General features: G+C 35.1%; 1 protein-coding gene across 1 annotated transcript in view; it reads left to right on the top strand.

Moving 5' to 3' along the window:
* Positions 1 to 18,896, top strand: part of HS3ST5 (heparan sulfate-glucosamine 3-sulfotransferase 5) — a 156,566-nt gene that overhangs the window by 103,106 nt on the left and 34,564 nt on the right. The window contains exon 3 of the mRNA XM_072408780.1: positions 14,367 to 14,556. The gene's annotated coding sequence lies outside the window, so the exon portion shown is untranslated. The remainder of the gene's footprint in view (positions 1 to 14,366; positions 14,557 to 18,896) is intronic.

Below are 18,896 nucleotides of genomic sequence, written 5' to 3'. Positions count from 1 at the left end.
AACGACAATGGGATATTGGGGTCACTGTTGTGCTATCCTCATAACAATTTTTGGCACAACATTGTCAGCAGTACAGAAAGTTAGGTTAAATACAGGTTGACATTCAAAAATCTGGCAACCTCTGGATTTTGAAAATTCCGGATTTTTGAAGGTTATATATGCTGTATATATTGAAATGACACCAAATGAAAAGCAAATGAAATTTTTAATGTTCACCAACTAAATAAAACAGTTTTACAAAATTTTAGTTCAACTAAACAAAATAGTGTTACTGTACCCTTGAAAAGAAACTAAACTGGGCTGTCAGGATGATCATCTTCATGACTGACAGTAACAGCATCCTCAGCAGCAGGAACAGCTTCAATTTGTGGAGGAAAAGCAAGACCTAACAGCTGATTCTGGAGTACAGCACCATCAAAACATAAACGGCGCCTCCAGAAAACAGTGTAAATTTGAAAATGCGCTCCAAAATCTTTGCCTTGGCTGGATTTTTGATTGTCAGCTGTATATATTTATATGTATATATATAAATATAGAGAGAGAGATATAGATAGATATATTATTACACAGTATTTATATACTGCCGACATATTATACAGTGCTGTACAAAGTCCACAGTCCATAGTCATATAGGAACTCCAAATAGCAGCAAAAACATGAGGAGCTCTAATCTTTTCCAAACCCGTCTATAGTTAGAGCAAAAGTTTTTGGCTTGACTTTACGTTTATACCATGTAAAACAATATAATCCTGTCTGGCTCATACTGTTGATGTTTTTCTTTCAATATGAGTTGTGCTCTATAGTAAATTATACAATGTTAATATAAAAATCTAATTTTAATGACTGTTAATGTAGTTATTCCACAGTATAGTATACCTAATCATCTTTTTCTATTAATGAATACCTTCAATAATGACAAACATTCTGGAATGAGGATGTAATAAATTCTGAATTTCTACTATTAGTCTGCTAATAAAGCTGTGAGGAGACTGTGAGATAAGACTTTTGCCAGTCTAACAGAACTCCTGCCAGACCAAGTATGTTCTGGGACTTTTTCTCAGCACCATTATCAAGGAGAAGGATAACTTCTGCATCCAGAACCCCGGCAGTGCATGAGATCCCCAGTTGTAGCTAAAGCGTACATGAACAGGGTGGAGAAGAGAGCCTAGAACTCTTTGGTTTATCAATATCAAATCATTGGTTCGGGTATGTGGACCATATTGTAGATTAGATAGTTACAGAAGAATAATCAATTCCAATTTTTGAAGTATGTTATACATAGAGTGCTCTGATCCTTTGTGGTTATCTAGACTGGACACAAGACCTTTGAATGGAAAGGAAAAGCAGGACATGAGTAATATAGTCATGGAGTGGAGTGCCAAAAGAATTCAAAGCCAAGCAATATGCTGAGACAGAAGCTTGTACAATCAAAAGACCCAACACCCAAACAGAAATTAAATTATATGCAGTTCGTTATAAAAACGTTTAATTTGGGGAAATGAAACAACCTCTCAACTAGCAATTGGATCAGCAGAGGAGGAAAAATTCTACAAGTACAGTGAGGAGCACATTTTGGACAAATAAGACTACTGGTTCAAGTAACATGCAGCTCCCCAACTGCTTTGTGTAAGATGCAGTACCCAGCTCCTCTGCACAAGCCCCTTTATAGATATAGAGTATGATTTCACTTTCTAAATGGGAAACAACAGATGGTCCATTAATAAATAATAAGAAATAAAGGCAAATTGCAATCAAAATTAATTCATCCAAGAATTTGTCGCATGTTGTGGTTCTTCACACTGACCCCTACATCACTGCAGGATAAGGTAACCTTTTAATCATTGTTGTTTACAACATTAAAAATGGGTTTACTTAAAGCTATATAGATAACTAGTCATGTTTCACCAGACTCTGCAGTAATAGTTCTGCAAAATACTGATAAAAGGTTTGTAGGCGTGTTTCCTTTGTCTTGCTTCCTTTTAAACTACAAATAACTGCATTGTATTCTCTACAAATAGTGTGCATTCCTGCATTACAGTCATTCAACTTGATCACCTGAGAAAACAAGCAGTGCATGTAAAAGTGATTACTACATTTGTGTGCTGCTTTCTGCTGAATTTTTGACAGCTTTCTTTGGAACAAAAGATGTTTGTTGTATCAGATGATAAATGAGTAACGGTGATTGCAGATTGATGTGCTGTTCCTTTGCTAGGAGCTAGAACAGCTCATTTAACAGTATTAGTCTGAGGATGATCTCTTACAGTATAATTTACTGACATATGACCCTGAATGTTCGGTCAGGTCAGGTTGTATTACAGGTGTAATTCGGGTGTGATCCATGCAGTGCTTTAAAAAGTAATAGAGCATGCAATAACTGCATTCCTTATACTCATAGTCTTTTTATGGTGTGTATGTATGTGGGTATATATATCTAATTCTAAAATTCATACCCTTACAAAAGGTATATTATCTAATTACAGAATTACAACTAATATTTTGAAACTCTGCAATATTTTAGGCATAGGCATACTATTATATACAACACAAGCAGGCATGCCTTTAAAAGTTGGGGGCTGGCTACAAATGTAATAATGTTTCTTTGCTGAACATAAAATGCAGTTTCTTGTTAAACTCCCCTTGCAGTTGGGCTTCTCTTGCACTGCAAGGGGTAAATATTCATTTTTGTCTAGAATACAATTGAAAATCAGTCCTGCCTACCTTATTTCACAGCAGCTAGCACTTTCCTTTTCTTTCTACTTTTGGTCAGCCATCTATATCCTTACTTACAGTGCAGGACTGCTTGTCCTGCATCATACATGATGATGTCATATAACTACAAAGAACCAAAGAGACCAGTTTTAGTAAAGAAGTAAACCTGTGAGAACATGATACGTTAGGTACTTGAACTTTAATATATTTTCTGAGGACAATAATTTATAGCCCTAAAAAAAAGTCACTATGTAAATGCAAGTCTGAACATTACTGGTGAAGCCCTGCTGTACAGTGAACTTTTTTGTATCATTGAGATAACAAGTACACTTTAACAATGATTTGATGTAACTTGTACATTCATGTTCGGTCCATTTATGTAACATTAGTTCAGATAATGCAGACATTTTGTGATGGCTTTCTGTTTTAAGCAAAATTTACACAGGTGCAAATAGCGCTACCAAGTGGTAAACATAGAGATCTCGGCGATCTGAATCACTGTTGGTTTGCCAAGGCAGAGTTTGGTTAAATGTATTACTAAGATGTAAAGCATAGTAATTTGTGACTATAAATCAGTTGATATACTTTTGCTGTTCTTATAACAATATATAGCTGAAACTCCCCAACCAGGAAACCTCTAAGTCTTTATCCTAATTTGGTTTATTATTTTTTTCATCATAGCCCCATGTGGCAAAAAGACATTTGATATTTAGAGTTGCAATCTAGTTACCAGTACAGCAAAACAAATATTTGTTTAGCTAACAGAGTTAGTGCATGGCACAGGAAGTACTTGTTTAAGTCCCTGCACCAAAGCACAACAATGCATAATTCACACAGCACTTTTAATCTTGTTTGTTTGCTGCCTAATTGGTTTTGCAGACTTGTTTTGACATTTACTCCAAGCAAAAAAAAAAATTGAATTGGAAAAAAAAAGCAACACAACACACACAAACACAACACGTGGGCCTTGGATACAGGAATATACTACCTGTTATTTAAAATCAATATTTGTGATGGACTGGAACATATGAAATATATGAAAAACAAACAGAATGAAATATGCTTGGCATGATTTTTATATAAAACTACAGTTGTGCTGTGATAAGTGAGTGAAGTTTAAGGACAAGAAGCACAAGGTAATCTCAGATTGTTTTTAATCCTTCCATACTAAAACTTAAATTTGTGTTTTAACTATACACACATTTTTTACTCTATGCATGTTCTGGATTAGTGATAGGGCAGCAAGACATAAAAGCATAAAAACCCTTTAATAAATCATGGGGTTTGTGGTCTTAAATGGCTAGCCTGCAGATCTGTACTTCTAGATTTGTATATACTGTAACATATTAGGAGTATTCTCCTTCTTTTGGAATATTCTTCTTCCTCCATGTATTCATTCTGATTTTGTAAAGATTACCCATAACCAAAGACTAGGTGTCTTATTATATAACTGTATATACAGTATTACGAGAAACTAAAAAACTGATTTTTTTGTTACTATTAGTATGAAGTGAATTGAGCTAGCTAGCTGAAATATTAGCTTTGCCTACAGTAAAAACAAAAGAGCAACTCAGCATTAAAGAGATGTTCAAGAAAGTAATTTATCTTTGCTTGCAGTTCTTACCACTATCTCTAATGCAAGTTTACGATATAAGTCCAAGTTGTTTCATACAGGTGTCCAAGTGGGAAAATCATAGTCAGTATTGGTTAGTCAGCCCAGAAGTTCAGGTCTTTATTTGGCATCTGAACAAAAAGATTTCCAACATAAGAAAGAATGTATTTCAGGACCTTACTTTTTTTTATAGATTTATGTTTAAATAAGTATAACAATTTTTTTCATGGTAATATTTTTTATTTATCCTTTCTACATCTAGCAGGTGGTGAGTAAGGTCTTTTACTCCAGGATATCAGATAGTTTAGGGATGTCCTGTGAATGTAGTTCTGCAGACCAGAATATTAAGTTGCATGTAGCTTAATTAATCATGTAAATAAGAAGGATCTCGTCCTGCTCTACAAATAGAGTTAATGAATTCTAGATCATAAGTCAGCAGGAGTAGTCTTCAAAGTACTAGTGCTGGTCTTTCTTATTAGACATTCCAACATACAGTTCACAAATATTGAAGCACTCTGCATTAGTTGTCTATTCATCACCATAAAATCATTCAGATTGTCAGAGTTCTCTTACAAAACTGATCAAAACTAAATAAAGTTGGGGTTTGTTGCTACACTGGTGTACATTTATAACTAGGCATATTGGGAAGAGTTATTCAATAACTTTATTTATTGCTGTTGGACAATAAACTGTGTACGCATTGCGCTGCTTAAGTCATATACACTTGAGATCTGAGTCTCAAGTGTGATGGTACCAAATCTTTTGTTTACCATGACCTTAAATTTTGCCATAATAAGAGCATTTTGGGTGCCGCTGTCTTTATACCTGTAGCAGTTCTTTTTCTTTTATGAAATAGCCTTTGAATCAGCCAAAGCTTTAGCTTGGTTTTATCCAGTACTCATATGTATTACTAATATTACAGTTATGTGAACATAACATGGAAATGCAAAGTCTTCATATCACATTGGGCATTCTGCAATTGACCACTGTTGAGTCAGTTTCCCATTGTCTGACATATTAAAAGAGTGCTTTGTCATTCCAAATCATGTCTGCTCCAAATTCTAGAACAAATTATTACCCTTGTTGAGGTTAAAGAGCCCGATCAGGGATTGACGGCCCTGGTGAAGCAGAAAAAAACTGAACTGAGGCATCACATGATGGATGTATTCAATTATCGTGTACATGTTAGTGATGGCCAGCTGCCATCCAATTTCCCCCATTCTATTTGACATGGCTACATGTTGTTGTAAAGAAAAGCCTATTATAGCTCCACCTTTTGTTAAATCCTCTTAGACAAAGCCAATTTTGCCTTGCAGGTTGAAGAAGTAATTGCATGACTCCTTGGGTCAGTAATGTAATTGCTTTATTTCAAATGAAAAAAATACGAATGCTTATTTCAAAATATATCTAGATTCTTTCACATCTAAAGAATTATAAAGCCATTCTTACTTTCACCGATGGAAAAGTTCAGCTCAGTCTTTGAAGTATACACAGAAAAATATTTATGTAATATTGTAACATCTTTTCTAGCATATTATTGTATATTTTTTATGAGCTATGAAAGTAACAGAACCTTACAAATATATCATAATATACACTTCTAACAAAAGTGTGCTCTTCTTTGATTGGATAAAAAAGCAGTATGATTCCTGTAAATATATTGTCTGTAAAAACAAAATAGAATCAATTGATATAAATGTGTATGCGAATATAATGAATATTTTCCATGAGAATGTCCAGATTGGAACGATCAGTAGGAGTCATTGTTGTCATCATTACTCATTTGGTTTTGGGGTAATTGGTTGTTCTTTCCTATCATTTAGAGAATAAAGTAGCAGCTATCCTTTTAAACTACAATTGTCCTGTCTGCTAAATGGTCATTTGTACTGATGAAATGCTTCAAAAATGATTGTCTGCAGAGAATAAGTTTCCATCAAGGTGGAAAATTATTTTGACAGACATCTACCATTTTATCTATAATTTGCGCTATGCCTGTGTGATCATTCTTATGCCACTGCAGGTATAGTCATGTGGCTGAACACACTAAGAGCCTATCAAATGGTCCATTTGTAAAATTATTTACCTGACATAGATGCCTGTTTTTTGAAGGTTGAATATAAATGCATGATCTGGACTGTGACAATAGCCATCAATAGGTTAGGGAAGGTAGTGAAAGTTACGAGGTTAATAATAATTTAGCCCAACTGCGGATTACTAATCCATCATTCACCCCCTGCAGGTAAATCTTGCAGTATATATATATATATATATATATATATATATATTTATATATATATATATTACCTATTGGTGATGTCTTCAGGTGGGTCACACAAGGCAGGTAATCTGCCTCTCTGGAACTCCTTGGAGCTGCACATCCCTCTGCATCATGGTGAGTGTAGGGCACCATTTTGCTGTCCTCTGGTCTGGGAGTTTCACAAAGCCCTGGGATCAGGGGGTGTGCTTAGCTTTTTAGATTAAATATTTCTAGAAGAACATCAACTGAGAGATAGAATTATTGTAAGTCACAGCACCAAAAAACAGTAGTGCACAGGTTTTGTCTGATTTTGACTGAACTTGGGCTTTACAGATAAAAGTTTTTAACTGGTTTAAACAGAAACTCACACAAAAAGATATACTACAATCTGTTGTCTATAAATGACTAGACAAGACAAAACTAAAAGCAGTAAGATTATGTAAGATGACACTTTTTACCTGGTTCTAAAATAACACAGCTTGGTGTTCTGAGGCATTTAATAATTAACATGTATTTACTGTGCCTGGTAAGCTGCCTAAAAAATTGACATGTGAGTGCCATTCAACTTTACAATGAAGGTCACAATCATTTCCATGTAAATTATAGCTACTGAAGCAGATATGATAATTTACCATGATATATCGATGTGGCGCCTATATTTGCTGTCTGTATTTCAGTTTTAGACATAAGGTTACGTCACATTTCCTTCGGGAATACTCTAACAAGCATTCTGACTTGGCACCAATCTTTCACTTAGGACAGGCTTGCCTAGGTTTAGATGCAGGATGAATTGTGAATATTCTTATCTCTCAAAGACGAGTGAACCATTCACAAATTGGGCTAATTGTTAAAATCTGATTTTTTTCTATATATTTAGAGAATTGCCCACCCTGCAAAAACATCACAATGTAGGTAATACATTGAGGAGATGAATAACACATATGCCTTGTATACACATTAGATGATTGTTCCCTGAGATCCATCCAACCACAGTACTGTCCCAAGGAACACAGATAAGAGGGGTGCCACTGGCTTGTTCTGCCTGACTGCAATTTTATAAGTACACTCACCTTTCCCCATTCTCAACTGGTGCAGCCATTTTTTTCTCTTCCTTGTTTCAACTGATCATCTTACTCGGCCGGAGATGACATTCATTGAGGTCCAGCAGCCACAGGGAAAACAAGGTATCCCAGCTTCTCGGACATAGCTATGAATGCAGTTTTTGACAGTTGTAGGAGAGCAGTCAGGCAAGTAAGTTTTTTTTTTTGCAGAATGGACATCACCTGTCCCTTTTCACAATAACAATCTGCCCGATTGTAGATTTCAAAAGTGGAACTTTAGTTCTGTTTAAGGAGAGCTCAGGAATTAGTTCTCAAAAAAGGTATGCACAATGTAAACCAATGTAAGTGTAACAAATGGCTTGACTGTAGCCTTCTTACAGCTAATCTTTTCTAATTACAAACGTATCATTGACATTTAAACTTACAGCAACTTTGGTTTACATGAAACTTTAGGTGTTTGTTGCTTACCAAACATTTGCAAGGCGCAGCAAATGTAAAACCAAAATCATCTCCAAGTTAATGCTTTACCTTGCCTAACACTCTCTTATTTGTCACTATTCGGAATGGAACCACCAATGGGATCACTACCCGCCATTAATGTATTACCAGCTGGAAGGTAGTTTGATAAATAGTGGGCAGCGTTCCCATTGGTTCGTGATTGTTCAGGGTGGTACAGATTCCCCAAACAATGGCTACCTAATATTTACTATTGCAATGATCTCCAATCAGATCCTTCAATAAAGTATAATTTAGAAGACCAGCAGCTGCTCTCTTATTTATGTACTGTATATATGCAGATATATATTGAACACATTACATACATTATTGCTGCTCCATAAGCATACATACAAAAACACATATGTATTCAGCTCTCTATCTAATTATAAATAATTAAATGTATTTTAAGGCACCCAAAGTAAGAATCTGAATTTGATTTGATATTAGCCTCTTGTATCAAAAAATAGTTAGCATTATTCTGATTTCTTTCCCTTGTATATCTAAAAAAAACATGACAAAGACCACAGTTTTGCTGATGTGGCAGCAAACAGTTAAATCCCCACTGTATTATTATCGGAGTCTATCTCAGAGAAGGTGATTAGACTGAGAAGCTGACTTCAAATTGCCTGAAAAGTGATTTAGCTGGAGTAATGTACTAGTGATTTAACCATCAGCCCATTAGTTTTCCTGTTTACTTGTAAGTGCGCACCAACAACTTGCAAAGTGGAGTTAGCTTCAATTTTTGCCTTTGCTATGCTTTAGAGGAATTTATTAGCCTGAGCCATGGCCATTTGCAATGTTTTATAGGCCTACCTAGAAAGAAATCAATATAATATTTCAGGGCAGAAATGTGGCTATTTCATTTCGTTTTTTAAAGGAAGACAGAAGAGCTGAAATGGACTGAATCACATACTCCACGAAAATCCAGATTGTGATACATAAAGACCAATAGAACATTAGAATCAGACAATACCTGTTCATATCTGAATGGATAAGCTTTCTCTTTTTCACTGATACTCTTAGTTTACCTTGACCATAAGTATGGGAACTCTTTATATAGATGATTTATGTATCCCCAAATATATCCACTGTCTCAGGATAAAATAATTGAGAACTGTATGTGATACTTTTGTATTAGCACTAAGAGTTCATTGTTCAGAATGAGCTTTCAAGTGACTCACTCTCTTGAAAAAGTCAAAAACAGTATTGCTGCTGATGAAAAGAGTGCATCTCTTAAAGGCTTGTCTTGCAAAATGAACTCTTAGTGCTAATAATGTATCAAGTACTGTAATCAGCAGGTTTAGCTGCAAGTGCACTAAAACAGCTACAATCACTTTATTCTTTTGATAAAATGAGAAATAGATACTGATATTGTGCGTGAAGCACAATTTTGGATTTAAATGTAATCCATTAGTGTATGACTGGATTACAATGGAAACGGATTGGCACTATATACAAGAAATACATTTATATTTTGCAAAAAAAAATGTAGTACCCAGTTTATATAACTGAATATAAACTGACCCAAATATAAAAAAGATACTTATTTTTACCTTAGTATACTGGAAAATGCTTTGACTTGGGTAAAAACTCAAGGCAGATAATGCGGCTTTCCCTGATAAAAATCAAAGCAGTAATCAAAAGGAATGCCTATAAAATTACTGTGATTTATTATGTTCTTTTAAAACATTTTTAAAGGGGTAAAAAAATAAAATCGCATGGGCAAAGTCTGTTCTTTTCCTTACAGGTTAAAACATTTTACTTTTTACTTTAGTGTTGGTTATTATGGGTCACTTGCTCCTAAATTATCTTTTGTGATTTATTGTTGGCCACCTATATATGGTGCTGTGTTCTCATGTTAGTCATACACATCAAAACATACAAAGATATATACATATAGCCAGTTGATAAACTGAACACCTCCAATATATGTGTCTAACAAACCCATGCATCTTGACTCCAATTAGTCTTTACTCTTTACATAAAGACACAGCGTCATCTACTGGTGTGACCTGAGTATAAGCAAGGTTTTTTTAATGGCAATTCCAATTAAAAACAAAAAAAAAGTTTTTTTTTACTATAGTAAATATAGTTAGTGTTTAATTGTTGTATGAGTAAGTGTAAAGTGTATGAGTTTGTGTAAAAACGTGAAAAATCTTTAATATTGAATGTTTTACTTTTTAACTAACTGCTGTCAATAGTGGTAAAGATATGATATGTGAAAGCGAAATGGTAAAACAAACGTACGCCTTATAATTTTACAGAACCTTTAACATGTCAAAGCAATTCATGTTCAATATTTTTTTAAAAGTGAACCTTGGGGGCTAACCCTTACACTACAACGGTTAAATGCCCTTTTCGTCTAGGGCAGGGGTCCCCAACCCCCTGCAGCTCTGGCCGGTGCACCTCCCAGCGCGAGGGGGGGAGAAGGACCCCACTTGGGGGGACGCCCTGGGCAGAGCCACGGGCCATGTCTCTCGTACAGATCGTAGACTCAGGGCGGGTTATGTCTCTGGACTCAGGCCTGTGATGGGAGAGTGGACGGGTTCTGGCATCAGGACGTCGCTCGGGGAAAGTTTCTTCCCCTTTGAATGACTTGCAGCTCCCCACGCATTCACGGTCTGGTGTCTGAGAGATAAGTGGTCCGTGAGCTCCGAAAGGTTGGGGACCACTGGTCTAGGGTACCAATACAAGGCATATATATTTACCTTGTCTATCGCTCACCTTGTATGTGATGTTGTTGGCCTGCAACTAATAAAGAGGCATAGAAAAGTGTTTCCCAGGGAGCGGTCTCACAAAAATGAAGAAGGCTGTGGTAAATAAAACTGTTTTTAATGGTAAAGAAAAATAATCAGTTAACCCTTGCAGTACAGGGGACAAGCCACTGCAAAGGTAATTTAGGATTTTCAACTTTTAATTTGCATCTTCTATCATAATGATGATCCTATCATGAAGACAGTTTCTGTTACGGGGTGACAAAGATTAATTTCTTGGCTGAGCATCTGTTTTGTCAAATTGCCATGTAGCATTCCATTGGAGAGCACTACTAAGTGACCAGTTTAACAAACATGGCCCAATGTTGTCAGTATTATGAAACCCACTTTAAGAAATGTAATGGCTGGTGTGCATTATGCAGACAGAAGATGGATGCAAATTGGCAGCAGATTAGCAGCATTGGAGATAGAACAATGGATAAAAAAGACAATTTATTTATAAAACACAGTGCTTTAGTAAACTAAATGTAATTCGTTAAGGTTTACATTTACACTATCATTCATTTTGTATTTAAAGTTAAAACTCCTATTCCTATACAATATTTAACACTATAGATTTCCACCTTACTACCTAAAACAGAGAAAACTATCTACTTGGCACAGACAGCAATAAAACCATTATACAATTTCTATCCCTTCGGGAAAAAATCCCTAGAAAGATAAAGGTTTGATTGGAGTTATACTTTACACCTATTTATGTAAGTTAATTTTTCCTTCACTTTAAACTCAAACCTGTCTCAACTTCTATCAAGATAAAAAATCAAAACGGGCATTGAAGTAAAAATAATTAAAGTCAAAATGTGAAGTACTCTTTTATCTCTCCTTCTTAGTGTCTGCCTTTGATAATGTAAACACAGAACCAGAGTAAAGATTATCTAAAGGTCACGCTGTTTCTTAATGAGAACATGTGCATGAAAAAGTCTTCCACGCGACCTTTGTTTTTACTCCTCTTGTCTCCTGCAGAGATGCACCTGTTAGAAGAAGAAGATTTTACTTCTATCATGTATTTTCTTCCATGTAAACTACTCACACGCTCCACATCAAACTGAATGGTGCTTCATGGCTTATGAATAAGTAACTACACTTTCACATAAAAGTAATCCTGTTGGATTTCTGTGCCAGGTATATAAAGAACCACACTTATACAATGAAGATATAAAGGTAAACAACAATGTTACCAAAGAGCCCCTGTCCTTTTAATGATAGATAGATAGATAGATAGATAGATAGATAGATAGATAGATAGCCATTACAATACCTTCCAGGTCAGTAATATCCAAATAAAAAATTAATCATCTATGGGTAAATTTAGAGCTGATATCCTTGGTTCTTCACCATATGAATGGTGTCTGATAAAGTATGTGTTTTATTGGGCTTTGAGTAGGTTGATGGCTAAGGTTTCTTGGATGATTGTACTCAGAATTATGATACAGGGATCAAAGTTCCACACTCTGAAGTTTTGAAAACTTCTAGTGCAAGCTGTATTTTATATGCAAAATAAAGTTTGCAGTGTTTTTTTCTAAATGTCATAGTGTGCCACTTTGATTCCTGTATAATACTTCAAGGATAGGTTGCCTTAGGACTTGGGTAAGAATGGTGGCTTGGAGGCACAGATTGATAGAGGAGCAGAAGCCCACAGAGTAGACCAGGGCCAAGGGATATTTATAAAAATCAAGCCAAAACAGTGAGCAAGAATGTGTCTTATTTGAGTTGAAAGTCATAAATGAGAGTGTTCAAGGCAAGGTGTTCAGGTGCAGGTAAAGTTGAAGTTCAGCTAAAAACAAGCATTTTTAAAATTATTCATGGTCCAAATGGGTCTGTTCATTATCCTTTTTATAGCAGGAGCAGCAACCTTTTTTTGGATGCTACATGCAATTTGTAGGGGCAATTTGTCCCCCAACGGCCTCAATATACTGGTTACCACTGTACATCCATATATCCAGTTCCTGGTCTAATCAATGCCTCCCCTTTGCTCTGAACACCAATAGCAGAGAAAGTTCATCCCACTAAGTTACATTATTGGTGCTCAGAGATGGGTGGGAGTGACTTCAATTGGCAAAGCAAGTGAATTCCTGATCAATGTGCGATCAATAAATAATGAGATGGGAAAGAATTAAACTGAGGAAGAAAAAGTATAGCAGCTTCTACTTTAGTTTTAAATAAAATCTTCTTAATGGTGTATGTATCACAGTATTTAAGCAAGGATACTTCACTTGGAAGTTATTGAAGTAATCAAGAAATCCTTCTAATATCCCTCTATCGTCAAGTGCACCGTTATAAAAATGACTGATGACTTTGATGATGTTTGATTAAGTGATGCTGATCAAATGACCTCCACAGTCCTTCAGTGATCAGTATTATAACTGCAGGAATATGACTAAAGTAATCCTGCCCGAGTGTGACTTTTGAGTGTCTTCATATTTAAATTATCTCTGCAGAAATGACAACTTGTTCTGCATAATTGAAAGCCTACATTCTGCTATCGTCAGTATCGCATTTTGAAATACTTATCTTTCTTGTCAGTTTACATGGGAGTCAGATCGTTTCAGGGCTGTGATTTTAGTATTTTTAGAATGTACTATTACTATTCAAAAGTTCTGAACAAGCTTGGTCACTGCAAAATGATAAATCACAGTGGGACCTTTTAATATACTACATGCAAAATCTTAATTTCCTTATTCTCTTCTCATAGCAAATAATGATACACCTGAGTTTTTTTCCACTTACTTATAAAAGTTTCTTACTTATCATGACGTTCATGTTCTTAGCAATAAACCACAAAATGTAAAATCTTGATGTTACTGTACAAATTAAGCTTCCCTCCAAAGACATTCATACTCCCACACTCTTTGGCAAATATTTTATAGGACAGATGAGGCAGATCAATATCCAAAATACATTTTAAAATGGTAATCAAAATATAAATGTTACTTAATCTTTTACCTGTTAAAGTGTTTGTATAGGGAAAACTTTTTTAACTTTGAAAATAGGGCCATTTGCCAAACTTTATGCTTTATTATGGCTCTTATTTATCATTGTCACCAAATAACAGAAAGTAAGGGAAAAATCCTATATATCAGAGTTATCTTTAGCATTTAAGGTCACTGGAAATCTTGAAATAGCTGGCCCAGAACAATGCCATGAAGCTACCAATCAGGGGCATGCATGTAGAAAGGAAGTGACTGCAAAAATAGAGGAAACACTGAGATGCAAAAAATGGATGAAGTAAGGTGAAAATAATAAAATATAGTAGTTGCTTATGATTCATAAGGTTTGAGCAAAATAGTATCCAGTTATAGTTTACATTAAGTCATACCAAGTCATCTTACTGAGCACTTATTCATATTGGTTACTAAACTTTCCAAGCCATGTTTAAATAAGCTCTCAAGTGTGATAAAATATGATAGCAACGAGAATGGGTGAGAAAATGTATGTTTTTTCTTTTCTTATTCCAGTTTTAAAACAGAATTATCAAGGATGCATAAGAAGCAAATGGAATAGAATGGGAAGAAATTAGGGACGACATCTGATCACTATAACCCTATGTACCCTAGACATGGGCCCACATGTTACTCCACAAATCTGAATCCGGTGCAGAGGGTGGCCTAACAACAGAAACCAATGACTTTTCTTGTACCACCAAGGGTAAGTTTTATTTTAAATACTTTAGAAATAAAAGTAAAGGTGCCTTTTGAATAGCACATAGATCTTAAATTAGCTGATTTAAATTAGCCATGTTTTTAATCATTATTAACAGTTACTGTGTTATTATTGTTAGGGAGATGTCAGGGGCTTTTGTGGGGGGGGGGGGGGGAAACATGGAATCTGTCTGATCCAGGTAGAGTTTCGGAAACCTGTCAGCCATCCATGATGGTCAGGTAGATTTGTGTGTCATCTACATACGGTTGGTATTCTAGAATATCAGTACAGTACAGAGTACAGTACAGAGAAAAGAGAGCTGTTCCATATACTGACCAGATCTACTGGGGAACACCAAAGGGGGGGGGGGAGAGTTGAGTTGAAGAAGAGTTGAGTTACCACTGAAAGAGACTTGCAAGGAGGTGTGGGATAAATAGGAAGTAAACCAAAACTGGTGCAGTTCTTGATTACTTGTACATCCTTAAGTCCTTAAGTGATTGCTGATGCATGATTGGGTTGTGTGACTGCAGGTTAGGACCACCAATAAATCACAAGGTCATTTGAGGATATTCCAAGTTGTGATTCTTTGAGAAACAATGGTGTCAATTTTATTGGGATTTATGTTACTAATTTCAAAAAACTTTCATCTTTTAAGACTTCTTTCCAATATATAAATACTGTATATATGTATAAATTATGGGGTATTGTATGTACTTTAACCTTAATTACTATTTAGATTTTCATATTCTCTAGTTTATGGAACAAGCTTTATATATAATATACATGACGCCTGTGTTTTATGCAAAAATAAGTTTCTATTTTGTTCACTCTGACAGTAAATTTCTTGGCACTTACTGTAAATAATGACGTGTAATACAAGAAATGTAAACATAAAATTTCCAAGAGGATCAACATGACATTATTGCCAAGACTCATCAGGTATTAATGAAACAATGGATCATATGGACATTTTGGATTAAGACAGATACTTTCAAAATGTCCAGACCATGATTAATGTGGCTGTCACCTTGAGAAATGGAGATCACCGGGTTACAAATGTGTTTCTGCCCTGTGACCTCATGGTTAAATGTCGTAATGTGTGAATCTGTAGCAATTAGAGAACTTTTTAGCCTTTGCACTGAAAATGTTTTTTGTACCTGAATAATACACATCTTGCATTTGTTTTCCCATAGCTAAGAATTTTTTTTAACCACCTTTATGTAACAGGAACATATCTTACAAATTGCTAGAGGGTTCAATATGAGCTGCAGTCTCCTCCATATTTTTGATGATTTATTCTGAAGCCCCCATGAACTGCCGTGCAATTAAATCTGAACAGTGTGATTCCTAACGATGCTGCATTCGAGTTAAAAGACAGCAAGGGCAAGAAGACCCACGATTGTCAGATAAAAAGATTTTGCTTTTTGTGTACTTGAAGTTTGAGTGTGTTTTCTAACTTCCCCAGAGTAAACAGAAGATGCTTTATACTTGTATGCATTATTTAGAGTCCTTTAGACATGTTATTTTTTAGCTGCTGTTTTTGAAGCAGTTTCTTATCTTATGAGAATCTGTGCCTATAGCAAGATTAATGACTGCCACTAATTAGACATTTTGGCTGGAGAGGTAAGACAATATTTATAGTATGATTGATGCTACTGATGAAATCATTTTTGAGGAAGTGTCAAAAGATTTTTTAGGTTATTTAATTAAAAATTCAACTGTGTAAACTTTCTAGTCATACAAAGTTGGCATAGTTCAAAAGCAGTAGAAAGCAATTTAGTTTTTTTTTCGCTTTAACTTTTTTTCTGGGGCGCTGTTTTGGGCTTTGTAAGCCAAAATGACACTCCTATCAAATGAGCCAAGCTTGTTTTGGAACTGTGAAGCTTCATAAACACAATACTCCAGCCACAAACAAGCCTCAGGCATAAGGAGAAGATGGAAATTCATCCAAAAGTAGACTGAAGGCAAATCAAAAACAGTTCTGAACTCTAGTACAGAAATGACAAATAGGATTTCTCATTACCAGTCTTAGATTTAATTATTTGAAGAGACCACTTCGCTCTCCAGGGCCAAGAGTAGCTGCACTGTAAATATAAAAACAAACCAAGGATGTAGGAATATAGTAACAATATTCTGTGCAATTGCAATGGAGGCAAGCAGTGCAGTGCCCAGAAATATCTGTATGCATAGTATTTATACTAGTGACATTTGCACCTGAGAAATATTAATAAGAGAAAATAATATATATATAGTTCAGGCTCCTATATTACAATGACATGGATCCAGTAAATGGGCTTCAATATTGTTGTTTTGGAATAACAAAGGTCTCAAAGCTTATCCTACAGGACTATAAACTTACCCAAATTCAAAATGTGTTTATATAGTAGGGAGGGGTTAATAATAATAATACAGGTTTATGTATGGGTATATATAATATATTTATATATATATATATATATATATATATATATACACACAAACACACACAAATACCTATATAATGCTTATAAGGCATTATAGGTCCTGAGCCATTTATCTTCTTTTGTGTATAGGAGATCTATATTCAAGCTGCTGATCCTAAAACAAGGCAATGTTCTGATGACCAATTTCAATTGGTTAGGATTTTTTTTCAGTCTCCAATCCTAAATCTTCTATGTTTTTGTGTGTACAGGAATTAGGGTCCTCCTTTAGGTGCCCATGTGTCATTCCCCTGGAATTGGGACTGGCAAGGTTCCTGAATAGCAGACTTAGGTGAGTATGTCACTTCTATATACAGTGTATTTATTTATTTTTTTTAAAGTCATAATAAATAAGAGGGGAATGCAAATGAGGGGTGAACTTTAAGGTAAACTATACAAAATCTGTTTCATTCAGCAAAAAGGTGGAAAAAACAATCATGATATACCAAGTACAGTAATCCACACAAACTAATCAGATTTTATTATACTGGCAACAAACCAGAGAATAGTGACAGCTGAATAAATACCTGCCAGAGGTCATCAAGAAATAAATGCTATGTCATTTTGGGGGTGAGTTTTGGTGTTTGCATTATTTTTAGGTTTTCAAATAAGGGAGAAAAATAATTGTATATGATTGGAAATCTGATTCCCCACTGCAATAAAAGAAAGGCTCCTCTGCATTAGCACTTACATTTTTTGTCCCGCCTGCAAAAATCCCCAAAAAGTCTACCTAATGCAGCTTTCTGTTAGAGTATGGCAACAATACTGCATTTCGGTATTCGGAGCAAAGTTGCTTACAGTACAAAAGGATAATAAATGTTGTAGAGTGCATGGATATCCACATTGCTTGTCATCAACACCTGACAATTCTTAGCCTGCCCACTATTTAAGGATTGACAGCACTGCCTCTGCTGAAAAAAACCTTCCCACTATGATCTGCAGTGTCTGGAAGGAAAAATAAATGAATATTTGGCTCAATTAGGAAGAATACAAAAGTTTTTTTCACTTTATTAGATCTGTGCATTACATATTAACTTAATTTGGTAGTTGTGTAGTTGTACTTTAATAGCTGTTGTCCCATTAAAATAAAATATTAGAAATGATTTATTCACTTTGATTTAGTTACTTATTTCCTTTATTTAGGGGTTTTTATTTTTTATTTTTTAACTTTTATCATTAAGCTTTATGTTTTATTATATAGCCTAAGTACATTTTCATGTTACGGAGCTGTACCACATTTAACCAATCCAGAGCCCTGGATCTAATTCTTTCAGTGCCCTAAAAGTCATGTCTGCTGTGAGAATGAACACAGATGGCAATGAAGCATCATGTTAAATAAATGAGTTGTTATATAACCAGATGAATAATTAAAACCAGAGGCAAGCCTGAGAATTTACTTCCTGCTTTCAACACATTGCGGCTGAAATATTCAGATCGACATGTAGTGGTGAAGTCATAAAGATTAACATTTAAAACAAATCTATTGGCATGCATGACAGACAGTAAAAGTGCTAGGGGATGTGTAGCTGATATACTTTTATATTAAAAAGTTGTTTCACTTTTTTTACCTTAAGTCATATAACGCTGGTGGTACAACATAAAATACTACTAGAGCAATTGATTTAAGCACAGTAACAACTCAGATAGTGTGAGAAATTAAAGAGAAATTGCAGAAAAGCAGCATTTACCTTTAACCTGTCCATCTACAACATGTGGACTATTAAAGAAGATAGTGAGGATTTTTAAAGTTTAGCGATTGGAAATAGTTTTTAAGCATCCCTGAGACTTTTAGGTCTAGAAAACACAAGCAGATCTAATGGCAAATTTCTGCTTTTAGCATATATTCTCCACTCCTCCAATGACCTACTAATGACTTCCTCACTCATA

Source organism: Pyxicephalus adspersus, chromosome 4 (genome assembly GCF_032062135.1).
Source record: "Pyxicephalus adspersus chromosome 4, UCB_Pads_2.0, whole genome shotgun sequence".
Taxonomy (NCBI): Eukaryota; Metazoa; Chordata; class Amphibia; order Anura; family Pyxicephalidae; genus Pyxicephalus; species Pyxicephalus adspersus.
The sequence above is the reverse complement of the archived record's forward strand: the minus strand, read 5'-3'. Positions and strand labels throughout refer to the sequence as shown.